This window comes from Arvicanthis niloticus, chromosome 15 (genome assembly GCF_011762505.2).
Source record: "Arvicanthis niloticus isolate mArvNil1 chromosome 15, mArvNil1.pat.X, whole genome shotgun sequence".
NCBI lineage: Eukaryota > Metazoa > Chordata > Mammalia > Rodentia > Muridae > Arvicanthis > Arvicanthis niloticus.
Window position 1 is genome coordinate 7,898,318 of NC_047672.1, and position 13,212 is coordinate 7,911,529.

General features: G+C 41.4%; 1 protein-coding gene across 5 annotated transcripts in view; it reads left to right on the plus strand.

Annotated features, from left to right (window-relative positions):
* Positions 1-13,212, plus strand: part of Pde1c (phosphodiesterase 1C) — a 500,617-nt gene that overhangs the window by 44,732 nt on the left and 442,673 nt on the right. The gene's annotated exons all lie outside the window — the stretch shown is intronic.

A 13,212-nucleotide genomic window follows, 5' to 3' on the forward strand; every position in this document is an offset into this window, starting at 1 on the left:
AGTCAGTGAAGTTTTAATTAGCCCTTTTCAGCACTGCTTCTTTTTAGGAATTCTTCACACCAAGCAGACCAATTGTCACAATATATTGTATAAAATCAAAAGTCTGGTTAGGATCAGCTTAGAAATTGCTTGAAACTCTGTCCTAATCCCAAGTCAAAATTCACTGAATAATTGTTTTAGATGAAACTTAAGCCAGCAACTCAAATAGCATTCTGAAAAAAAAAAAAAAGCCCACACTTTCTAATGACATAACCCAAAGTAGACTAATTAGATACACATGGAGGAAATGACAGAAGGGAAAAAAATAAGTAAAGTCTTTGTTTTCTGTAATTAAGCCATTTTGTTTCTGTAAGAGCAGAAAAGTTTGTATGAACAGTGAGAACACTGTAGTTTATAACTTATAACAAGCCTCAACTCTGAGCTGGGGTGTTTAAGGTAGTATCATTGGTGGTGTATGATGCACGGTATGTGCAGTGCCAAGTGCATATGTCTGTGTGTTCAGAACCAAGGCTGTAGTGAATGATACACCATGATACAACATGGGCAAACACTGCCAGAAAGACTCAGGATTCATTAGGGATTTGATTTTGAATTAGTATTTGGTTGAAGTGCAAAAAAATTTTTTTCTTGATCCTACATGCAGTTATGCAACCCATATGAGGCCATGGATCACAGTTTAAGAATTTTCTGTTTATCTGGTCATGAATAATACACCCAACACAAGCTCAAGGAAGTGCAGATGAGGGAAGCTGGTGGGTAGGATCCACCTAGATTATAAAACACAAGGAGAAGTAGATTGAAATGGTGAAGAGGGAGTGGAAGACAGGTTTTGAAAAGCTATGATGCTTTAGGGACTGAGTGCCAAGATCCACATCATTTAGTCCCAGTCAATGTCCTCTCAGCTAAGGAGGGAAGGGCTAAGGTACACACGTGTGCCTTCCTGGCATGTGCTTTCTGTTCACTTGCAGCCTGTGGCGAGGCTGAGGGAGGCCTAGCTGCCTCAGTACTGAGGTAGGTTCTGGAAAGCGTTCCTTACTAATGGCAGATACAGGGCTCATGTGTGTAGACTCAACTTTTATACTTGGTGGAGGTGCTGTGGCAAGGCGTTTGTCATCCAGCTACAGGAACGGGAAGTCAGAGAAAGTCGGGGATAGCACCTGTGTGTGAGCAAGTACTGAAGTTCTGCAACAAGAGGAAGGCCCGGAGTCTGAAACCAGACTGTACTTTGTCAAGAAAGTTTGGAGTTGAAAAGCACCTTAAAGAGATGTAGGGCCCTCGAGTACTGGTGGGGGTCTTTAACCAGAGAGAGCAGCTTTCTATCTTGCATGCTGGTGGGGCAGACTATTGATAGTGGCCTGAAAGTCTGCATTACGGATGCCTCTGCACTAATGGACAGTCCTGTGTGAGATCTTGTGACAAATGACAGAAGATGATTGAGTAAAGATCTGTATCTTCCAATTCCCTGGCAGAACTTCGGGGCAGGTTATGTGCTTACCCCGACCCCATGGGTATTAGCTTCTTCCCTCAGAGGATTCAACTTCAAAGTGTTGGAGAATGCAGAGGTGCCTGTGTTACTTAGGCAACAAGCATCCAAACAATTGTAATTGGTGAAGGAAGGAAGGATTTCCCAAGTTGTACCTGGCCAGGTATCTACATGATCAAAGCTCCAAGGACATGGCTTAGGATCCAGTGCACTCGGCTTTTTCAAAGAAGTTTAGATGAATAATGATCCACTGGGATACAGAACCAAGCTATGACTAGGACCATGGAAGCCAAAGATGAAAAGACAGGAAGATGTGAACAGCGTGCACCTGCTGATGCCTGCCTGGACTGAACATTGTTCCTTTGGTTTCCTTTCTCTGGGGTCCAACCCAGAGAGTCTGAGGAGGTTGTGTTGAAGTCAGGCGTCCAGGGAATAGAGATCTGGATGTCCCCAACTCTAAAATGTACATTGCTAAAGTTAGATGAATGTAAACAAGAGAAACCTGTCTTCTGTAGTATCATTTTATAAACTCCAGGCTTTAGCTCTTCTCACACAAGTTCACTCAACTTTATTGGCTGTAATGATCTGACCTAGGATGAGCAAGGCTGCCATCATGTTCTGTAGCTGTCCCTAGCTCTTTGCTCTATGGGCTTCCTCATCACGCCGACTTATTTCATCAAGCCAACAAGGAAAACCCCCAACTTCAGGGGGGGCTCTCACCTACTTAGGTAAAGCACATTCATGATAACTTCCGTCTCAATGGGCTCTAAACCAAAGAGCGTCAATCATACAGGGAAATCCCCTTTACCTTCCCTTATTAAAACTCACTACTAAGCAAGTCACAGGATGACTGTGTTGAAATGGGATGAGATTATGTAGGGTGCGGCCATCAGGTGCGTGGATTCATCTTAGAAACACACCTCTTCCAGGATTGTTCTGTTCCTTAGTGGCTTCACTGTGTAGCTCAGGCTGGTTTGGAATTCAGCTGCTCCTGCTGGTGAGATGTGGGATGGTGTGTGGTGCCACCATATGAGGTTATGGTGGTTTGAACGGAAATGGCTCCCATAGGCTCATAGTAAGTGGTGCTATTAGGAAGTGTGGTCTTGTTGGAGTGGGTGTGGCCTTATTGGAGTGGGCATGGCCTTGTTGGAGTAGGTGTGGCCTTGTTGGAGGAATTGTGTCACTAGGGGTGGACTTTGAGGCTTCAATGGCTCATTCTTCCTTCCTACTGCTTGAGGATCCAGAAGTAGAACTATTGGCCCCTCTCCAGCACTGTGTCAGCTATGATGATGATGAACTAAACCTCTGAACAGAAAGCCAGCCCCAATTAAATGTCTATTTTTATTTTAGTAAGAGGTGCTGTGGTCATCGTGTTCTTCATAGCAATAGAAACCCTAACTAAGACAGAAGTACAAGATTTCTTATTCTAGTAATACAGAAACAGTAGGATCCATAACAGAGTTAGCCACTAGGCTTTGTCCTTTTCATAATTTCTCAAGAAAGTCAGTATTAACACCCTTTCCGGGTGTTAGCACTATCATCTCAGCCTGACTGTCCCTGGCTATAGTTCCCTGTGATTTTCTTCTATGTCTCTGTGGGCTGACCAGGCTAAATATGTGGGTGGAGTATTGAGAAGAGGGGTGAGGACTTCTGATTACCTTGTTTTTCTTTTGTTTTAAGATTTATTTTATACTAAGTTGTGTGTGTATGTATGTATGTATGTATGCATGTATGTATGTATCTTTGTTTGTGTGTGTGTGGGTATGTGCATACAAGTGTAGGTGTCCATAGAGGCCAGAGACTTTGGATTCTATTGAATGGATTTACAGGCAGTTGTCATCTGCCTGACGTGGGTGCTGAGAACCTGTCTCAGGATTTCCATTGCTATGCATGGTCAATACCATAACTAAAAGAAACTTGAGGTTAAAAAAGGATTTATTTTAGTTTGCAACTCTCAAGTCACTCTCCATCACTGAGTGAACCCAGGGCAGGAACCTGGAGGCAGGAACTGATGCAGAGGCCATAGAGGAACACTGCTTACTGGCTTGCTCCCCATGGCTTGTTCATCATGCTTTCTCATAACACTCAGAACTATCAGCCCAGGAGTAGCATAGTCACATCAGTGGGCCCTCTCACATCAACCAACCAACCAACCAACCAACTAACCAACCAACCAACCAACCAACTAACCAACCAACCAACCAACCAACCAACTAACCAATCAACTAACCAACCAAACATCCCCTGCAGACATGCTGACAGGCCAGCGTGATGGAGTTATTTCTCAGTTGAGGCTCATTTCGACCCTACTCCACCATCTTTTATAGCCTATTTCTCAGTCTGTCCTGATGCTTGCTGCTATTTAATACCATGTTAATTTAAGGCAATGTTACATTTGTGAGGTGGGAAGCTTCAGAATTCACCAGGTGTATGGCCTATCACTGGAGCAACATGCTGTGGCTCAGCTGGGCAAGGACAGTCAAACAAGGCATTTCCCATTTATGTAAGCCTATTTTCTCAAACCATTAATAGGTAACACTTCCAAACAAACAAATGAAGGGTGTGTACAAGGGGAGAGGGAAATGGAGATAAATAGGATTGGGGTGCATGATGTGAAATTCACAGCAACCAGTAATAAAAAGTCTTTAAAAATGTGTGTCTGTAGTGTGTGTGTCATGATGTGAAATTCACAACAACCAGTAATAAAAAGTTTTAAAAAAATGTGTGTGTGTGTGTGTCATGATGTGAAATTCACAACAACCAATAATAAAAAGTCTTTAAAAATGTGTGTCTGTAGTGTGTGTGTGTGTGTATGATTATTTAGGGGAAGTAAAAGAACTAAAGTAAAGAGAGAACAAGAGAAGGTAATTTTGGCAATGAAGTCAAATATCCACTGTTTTTCTCATATGTAGAATTTAGATTTAATATCTTTATCTTCTCTCTATCTTTGGATCTATCTCTGTATCTCTCTATCTATCTCTGTATCTATCTATCTATCTATCTATCTATCTATCTATCTATCTATCATCTATCTATCTACCTATCTCTGTCTATCTCTATCTCTATATCTCTATCTATCTATCTATCTCTGTCTATCTCTGTATCTATCTCTGTATCTATCTCTGTATCTATGTATCTATCTATGTATCTATCTATGTATCTATCTACGTATCTATCTACGTATCTATCTATCTATCTATCTATCTATCTATGTATCTATCTATCTATCTATCTCTGTATCTATCTCTGTATCTCTGTATCTCTGTATCTCTGTATCTCTGTATCTCTGTATCTATCTATCTATCTATCTATCTATCTATCTATCTATCTATATATCTATCTATATATCATCAATCATCTACTTATCCAGTCAGGTGTGCCTGCTCACATTTGTAATCCCAGCACTCAGGATTGCAATGGGAAGATCAAGGGTGTAAGACCGGCTTGGATGACTTAGTGAATCTGAGGCCAATTTGACTAACATAATGAATTTAATGCCAGCATGGCATTCATGAGGTTTTGTAGTAGCTTGAATGGGAATGGCCCCCATAGGTTCACGTATTTAAATACTAACACAAGTTTCATGGCTATACTTTAATGCCTTTTATATGACTGTGGCATATTTTATTTAATAAATGTCCTAAGATTCAGGTAAAAATAAATTCCTGGTTTTTTTCAGCCATCTGTAAATTATTAGTAAGATAATGTTGCAATATTTTTAAGGTAAATATTCAGTTATCAAAAATTTGCTGATCTTTATTTTAGTTGATTATAACAGAATTTATTCTTTCTTAGCAATTGGGTTGCTATTGGAAATGGGTTAGTTCTACTGAAAGAGATTTGATTAAAGAATGAAATTAAATAAAATGTACTCTTGTTGGTCCTTGTTGGGAACTTTCTTTTTATACAAGCATTAACTAAAGGCTATTTGAACTTTTACACGTAATATGTGTGTGGAAACGCTGTTTTTCTATGATTCAAAATGTAAGATTCCCACATCCGACTTCTCTTTCTGAAATGACAGGATCTGAGACTCCCCTCCACCACAGTATTTTCTAAAGATCCCAGTCTATGAAACAAATTCTAAAGAACCTGCCTTTTCTCCTGATTAACTGTGGAGCTAACAGAAAATGTTAACATGTTCACAGTGGCTAAAACCACAGGACACAGAGGCTCCCACGCTGCCACAGCTCTCTGGAACTTGTTAAGGGCTTCCTTCAAATGAGGCTCTTTTTTTTTTTTTTTGAAGTTGTTTTAATTCTAACTCCAGTATCACAACGTAGGCACCGTTTCTTCTGTTCCACACCAGCAGAGGAGGCCGAATCAACTCTCCAGGGCACACTGAGCTGCAGAGTGTGTGGATTTTTCATTATACAACACCGTTTTCTGATGACCAAGACTGTTACTCAAGCAGTGTTGGGGCTTTTTAAATGGGCATTCAGTGGCAAAGAACATGTACACATAGACCAGGTGTGACGACGGAGTGCCCAGCCTCATTCTGTGGTGGCTGCGGGCCGTGCTCACTGTTTTTTGGTTGTATACTTAAATTATGGACAGCACATTTCTCCAGGGCACACAGAACATGCAAACTTACAAAGGACTCCCCTGAACGTGCTAGAGCATGGCCTATGTCAGTCCTGAGATACGGTCATACTCTACAGACAAAAATAGCCGGAACTATGATAATAGTCTATTGAGGCCAAGCATGTGAAAATGCTCAAAAATTAATAATTGAAAATAATAATTTTGTTAACATTTTTTTGCTTGTTGCTTTGCTTTGATTATTATTTACTTATTATTCCTTAAGCACATCACTTTTTTTTTTTTTTTTTTTTTTTTTTTTGGGCTTGGTGTCTCACTAGCTGGACCTCACCAACTAGGCTAAGTTGGCTGGCTCACTAGCAAACCCCAGGGGTCTGTCTATCTTATGTCTTAGTGCTGGGATTACAGGTACACACAGTTTTTAAAATGTGGGTTCAGGGAATCAGACCAGCCCTTGACCCTGATTCTTTAGCTATGACCTTGGTTTATTTTCAGATGTGTTAGTCTTAGAGGAGCATGAGAGCCTTGAGTGTTGTGGTACAGAATAGGGTAGAGTGTGTGCCAGAGTAGACCTTGTTTTTGTCCCCTTTCAGCCATGATGTTTAGGTGGCACCACCTTGTGGCCCTGTAGCTCTGTGACTCATCAATGGAAGGAACTGGGTCCACTTCTTGGCCAGCTCTGCAATTTGGAGCTACACAGTTTGTGGGGCATGTCAGGTGACAGTCAGTATTAGTAACATTCAGAGTTGCAGGTGACTTCGTCCAATCCCAGACAGGACCTCCTCTCCTTTTTTCACCTTCCCAAATCTTTCATTTCCCCAGAAGCACTAAGTTCTGTTGAGTGTATTTAAAACAACAAACAGACAAACAAACAAAAAACCATTTGATGATGTCATATTGTCCCAGTTCTAATATCTCCCAGTAGTTGAGGCTACATTATCTCTCTCCTATGTCTCCTAACTGATTACCAATCTCCTCATAGTAGCGTCCTCATAGTAGCCCTAAAGAACTGAGGAAAACATGAATCCAATTCCCTACTTAGAGTTAATGATTCTCCTTCTTACTTTCTTAATCCCTCTATTCTGTTCTTTGTAGCACTACTTGCAATGTGTGATTACATGTCTCTTGCATCCTCTGCTTCATGTGTGAACTCCATGAAGGCTGGGGCAGGCCTGCTCTGCACTGCTCCATCAAGTTCTGCTAGATTCAAGTGCAAGTGATTGAACTAAACCAGCTCTCACATCACTTATGAACCATGTATCATATAGGATGGCCATGTAGCCTCTATTGGGTACTTCAGGCTGGATCTGTCGTGATTGCTAAGAGCATCTGTGTTTGCAAGGAAGACTAGTATTTACTTTCCTTTTAAATGACAGCTGGTAAGTGAGTTCATGATCCTCTTGAGTTTGAAGAACACTTGGTTTAGAGTATATGGCAGTGGTCTTGCCTGTATTACAGGAATGCAGAAGAATGAGGATAAGATCCTCAGCAGAGGAATGGAAACATCTCCTACTCCTGCCCACAATGAGGAGGCAGGGAGGAAAGGAGAAGGCAAATGTGTAGCATAGAAGACTCTGGGGCACTGCTGTTCTTGTTTAAGTACTTTAGTTGGAAAACTCCCCACATTCAGCAGATGTGGATTCTGGTTCTCTGGCCTCAGTTTCTCACTCATCTGTATTATTTCTAGGGAACCCCATGCACAATAGACTATCCTCGCCAAGCCTGGAGATCAGTCTTGTCCCTGTGCCCTATTTCAGCCCATGTGTCTACATCTGAAGTTCAGAGTAGGGTGTGCCTCATGACCCAGTGCCGCTTCTCACTCAAGTGTTGAGTATTTAACTCAGTTTATCAAAGGTACTGTCAGGGAGTTAGATACCTAAACGTATCTGAAAAGGGACCAGACAGTTGTATTGAGGCCATGTCCCCGGGGCTTTGTTCATCTATTAAGTAGTAATCTAACCCTGTGATGATCTCAATTAATTGGATGTTTTCCCCAGTTCCCTTTAATCTGAGCTAAGCACCATGAGCCCATGGGCAATTTTAAAAGTAGCACAGAAAGGGCTCTGTTCTTCCTCCTTTAAGTCTTGTACTTCACAGTCAAGGCAGAAATATACTTATAGTGGGGCAAGGCCTTGGGACCAGAGTGATCTGGGGACAAGTTTGAATATCAGCTACTCATTACATGGAATCTTGGACATTTCTCATGCTCTCTGAGCCACAAGTCATCAGCAACTTATTAGGGTCTCTCTCTCTCTCTCTCTCTCTCTCTCTCTCTCTCTCCCTCTCCCTCTCCCTCTCCCTCTCCCTCTCCCTCTCCCTCTCCCTCTCCCTCTCCCTCTCCCTTCCCCTCTCTCTATGTGTGTGTGTATATATATGTGTGTGTGTGTGTGTGTGAGAGAGAGAGAGAGAGAGAGAGAGAGAGAGAGAGAGAGAGAATTTTATGAAGAGTCAGTAAGTCATGAAAGGTGTTTGACAGCAAGAAAGGATGCCCACACAATGACTTTCCAAACAGTCTTTCATCTCAGGGAAGGAGGCCAAGTCCGGCTTTTTAATCTCTATGGTTGTACCTAGTGACTTATTACCCTCTTGATTTAGAGGTAATTTTGTCAAGTTCTAATATTGTCAGGCTCTTCCATGTCCCTGATGGGATGACAAAGGCCAGTTAGTTATGGAAGATGATTTTAGCTAATGAGTTGGAGCAAGGCTCTAAACTGAAGCTTTTTCCAATTTATTCCCAGTACATCCTTACCAGTTTTTGACAAATGAGATGAGTTTGAATAATTAGACTCTCCAGAGCATCCTACTTTCTCTGGTAGGTTTAGACAAGTCTTCTGAGCCTTTCAAAGACAAAGGAGAAAAGAAAAAAAAAGCCTGAAAGGAAATAACCCCATTCTTCCTAGGTTAAAGAAGTATGAAGAACTATTTTCTTCCTCTTATTAATTTTGCATTAAAAAAGTCCTTTAATATTCATACATGTATATGCTGTGTTGGTATCAAATCTACCTTGATTCAATCCAATTTCTTACCTATCCCTCACCACTTTGTCTTCCCAACTTCATGTGTGTTTTTCCTTACTCATATGTACATTATCTCTCTCTGTTGAGTTCATTTAGTACAGCCTTCATGTGCATAGGCATAGGAGCACCTACCGCAGTATGGGTAGCCTCTCAGGGCCTGTGTTCTTAAGAATGATGACTCTCCCAGGAGCCACAAGTTGCCATTAGTTTCTCAAATAGAGATGGGACTTTGTGGACTTCTCCCCACATCCCTGTTGGGATTTTGGCTGGATTGGTCTTGTGTTTGTCCCGTGAATGCATTCCCCTGCTTTGTGAGTTCTTATGTGCAACACTGCTTTACTACAGATACCTGTTCTCTATGGTGCCTATGATCTTTCTGATTCTTCTTCCATGATTAAGCCCGAGTCTTGGGTGATATAGCTGCCCCACTTACTGCTGAGCATCCTAGGGTCTCTTCTTCTTGAGTGTTGTCTGGTTGTATGTCTCTGTGTTGATTGCCAATCGATAGAGCATCAGCTTCTATGGTGAGGCTGAGGGATGTACTAATCTATGGGAATAACATGAGAACTGGCCAGGCGTGGTTGCACACACCTTTAATCCCAGCATGTGGGAGACAGAATCAGGAAGATCTCTGTGAATTCAAGGCTGGAATGGTTTTCATAGTGAGTTCCAGGCCAGAGAGCTACACAGTGAGTCCTATCTCACAAAATATAAGAACTTAGGGGTCTGTTTATTACTATGTCCATTTTTCAGAATAATAATACTAGTTTTTCCCTAAGGGCCTATGACCTAGCCAGTCATAAGGTTTTGGCTCATCTAATGGTAGCAGGCCTAGGTTCTTGTTTTGTCATTGTTGTTTTGTTTTTTTTCCCCCCTACAACCTGATCTTATGGCAGCATTTCCTCAGTTGAGAGTTCCCTCTTCCCAAACTTGTGCCATCTAGTTTATGTCAAGTTGACACAAAACTAGCCAACACAAGCTCAAACCTGAAACAACCAAAACATTAACAGTTGAGAGATGAAATCAAAGGTGGTATAGTCACCCCGAGGAGGGCAATCCTGGGAAGGAATGAACTATTCTAAACATGAATGTGTCTCACAGACATTGAATCTGAGTGACAGAGGTTGGATCTGAAGAAGAAACATTGCATGATTCCACATATACCATTTCAAAACAGAGGAAATGAATGCATGGCAGTAGAAGCCTGGCACCTAGCCTTGGGGTGATTGTGAGGGCCTAAGGCAGGGGGCCCTCCTGATCTACATGGTGGTTGGACTAGAGCTGAGTATGGTTTGGATTGTGAAAAATTAATCAAGCCGTGTACTTAGGATTCAGAGACTTTTACATAAATTTGTTATGCTTCAACAAGCAGTTTCTTTGAAAGAGACAAAACAAAGAGTGAGAGACTGGCAGTAGTCCACAGAGAAATAAATTTGTCTTGAGCAAAGCCAATAGCAGCGGGAGCAGCCAGAACCTGCCAGCCAGCCAAAGCTATGGATTCTGTGTATGAACACTGAGTCAACCACATGTGGAAAGTACCTCTTTGAAAAAATTATATTACTTATTATTGAATATGTGCAGACTTTTTCCTCATCATTATTCTCTAAATAATATGATATTATTTGCACGATATGTACATTACCTTAGCTATTTTTCCAGCACCTGGGATTTAACTCAGAGCTTCACACACTAAAAATGTGCTTTTTCACTGAGACACATCACAGTCTCGTTCTCACCCACTCTGTAACCCAGGCATATCTTAATCTTATGATCCTCCTGTCTCAGTCTCCCAAGGAACTGAGATAGCAGGCCAGTATCATCAGGCATTATAAGTAGTCTAGAGCTGATTTAAAGCACAGAGAAGATGGACATATGTAGGTTATATATAAACTTCTGTATGACATTTTATTCAAGGGACTTGAATATCTATAGGTTTTCTTTTCCTGGTGTCGTTCTTCCTGCAGAGGGAGGGCTGATTGATGAGTCACGTATGTGTATGTGTATCTCATGTATGGGCGAGGCTAGGTAAGTAAGAATGAAGATGGCTTCTAGGTACTTTTACCATAACATTAGGGTACAGCTGTGAGATAGCTAAGGTTATAATAGATTTCATTAGTGCATGGAACATTATCCATGTTTGTTCTAGATATGTTACCCAATTGAGACCATCCTGTGGGTAGCTGTCCCTTTCTTTTCTCTGAATCCTTTATTTCACATCAGCAGGACACCAGATGCTATTGCATCTGACTTAGATGTCCTCTTAAGTGCTTTTTACCTACAGCTGCTCATGCCCTGGTTCTGTGCCAATATGTAGCAACATTCAACCAATGGTTGCCTATGCTCTTTCAGTGTCTCTCCTCTTTTCATTTCTTTGTAAACTCACTCTGCTCAATGTTTTGTTTTCTGCAGAAACTGTACTTGTTATAGTACCAGATGACCTGGTCACTGCTGGATCCAGTAAGCAATTATTAGTCCTCTTGCTGTTAGATCTGCCATGAGTGTTTGGTATAGTTGAACCACTTCCCTTCTTCACTTGGTCTCTTGGATCCTCACTGACTGCTTACAGTCTCCTTATCACACCGTTTCTCTTCTCCAGATCTTGTAGTCACGGGCACGTCCTAAAGTGGTTCTCAACCTGTGGGCCGTGACATGGAAGTCACACATGCAGATATAAGATATCTTGCATATCAGATATTTACATCGTGATTCATAACAGTAGCAAAATTACTGTTACAAAATAGCAACAAAACAGTTTTATGATTGTGCATTCCCCACAACATGAGGAACTGTATTAAGGGGTTATAGTATTAGGAAAGTTGAGAACCAATGCTCTAGAGTTTAGTCTTTAGTCTTTGCTTGTTTGGGGATATGTGTGTGTGTGTGAATGTGTGCATACATGGGTGTGAATGTACAAGTATTCTTGTGCACATATATGTGGAGGCCAGAGGTTGATATTGGGAGTCTTCCTCTGTTACTCTCGAGTCTCTTATTGAACTCATATCCCTCTGATTGACTGGTTGGCCAGCAAGATCCTGGGACTCTGCTTGCCTCTGCTCCTACAGTGCTAGCATTATAGATGTTTGCCGTTACACTCAGCTTTTTATGTGGGTTCCGGGGTCTAAACTCAGGTCCTAATGCTTGTTCAGCAGGCACTTTGCCAATGGACCCATCACCCAAGTCCCTAGACCTTGGTCCTTTATTCTATTATTGCATACTTCCATTGGTCATTTCACTCAGTGTCATGACTTTAAGAACTATCTAAATCCAGGTTCTGGTGACTATTTATATCTCTAGCTTAGAACTTTTTCCACACCCAGACTTGTGTATTCAGCTCCCTGTTAGACATTGGATGATATCTGTTGTAGTAAATTTTTAATCTCAGTCAGAGGTTCTACCCTACCTTTGGTTATTCAGTTCCCAGATAAAAGGTACACGACTTTTATATTTATAAGCTTTAATTAGCACTAGAACTGGGCAGATATCTACCTTCTAAGTTATTAGAATTTATTTTCCTTTTAGTAACCCTGAGTTATAATTTGTCATGTTTCATCTGGGAAGCTCTTAACTCCAATTGGCCAGCCCTCCTGGCCATATTTTCATGATTCTTACCCCATGTTGTCTTGTTCTTTCTCCATCTTCTCTCTCTTCTCCTCATGGTTCTCTCTAGTCCCCAAGCCTGGAAACCCCCCCCCCCCCCAAAAAAAAAATCCACCTATCTCTTTTCTGCCTAGATATAGGCTGTAGAGATCTTTATTTACCAATCAGGTATAACTTGGGGTCAAGTTTACATAGTAGTTTACATAGTGTCACTTGGGTCTACGTGTGGATTCTCTTGTCCCCAGGGGGAACTAGGCTGTGCGGATCAGTAGTTACATTTACAACACATAGCAAAAGCCCAAACCTAACCAGTGTCTGATGTATGAATGTCTAAATGACAGTTTTCCTTGACCCTATAATAAGCAGAACTTTTATTTCTTGTTGCCAGGGCTTGGTTACTTTACGGTTTTCACCAATTCACTTTTGGCAATTCCATCCTTCTCTCTCAGGCCAAATTTTTTGAAGCCATCCTTGATTTCTCTTTTTACTCTTCTAGCCATATCTGACCTATCAGCATATCCTGTTGCCTCTTCCTTCCAGTTACAATTACAGTCTAATGAGTAGGCAAGGCTG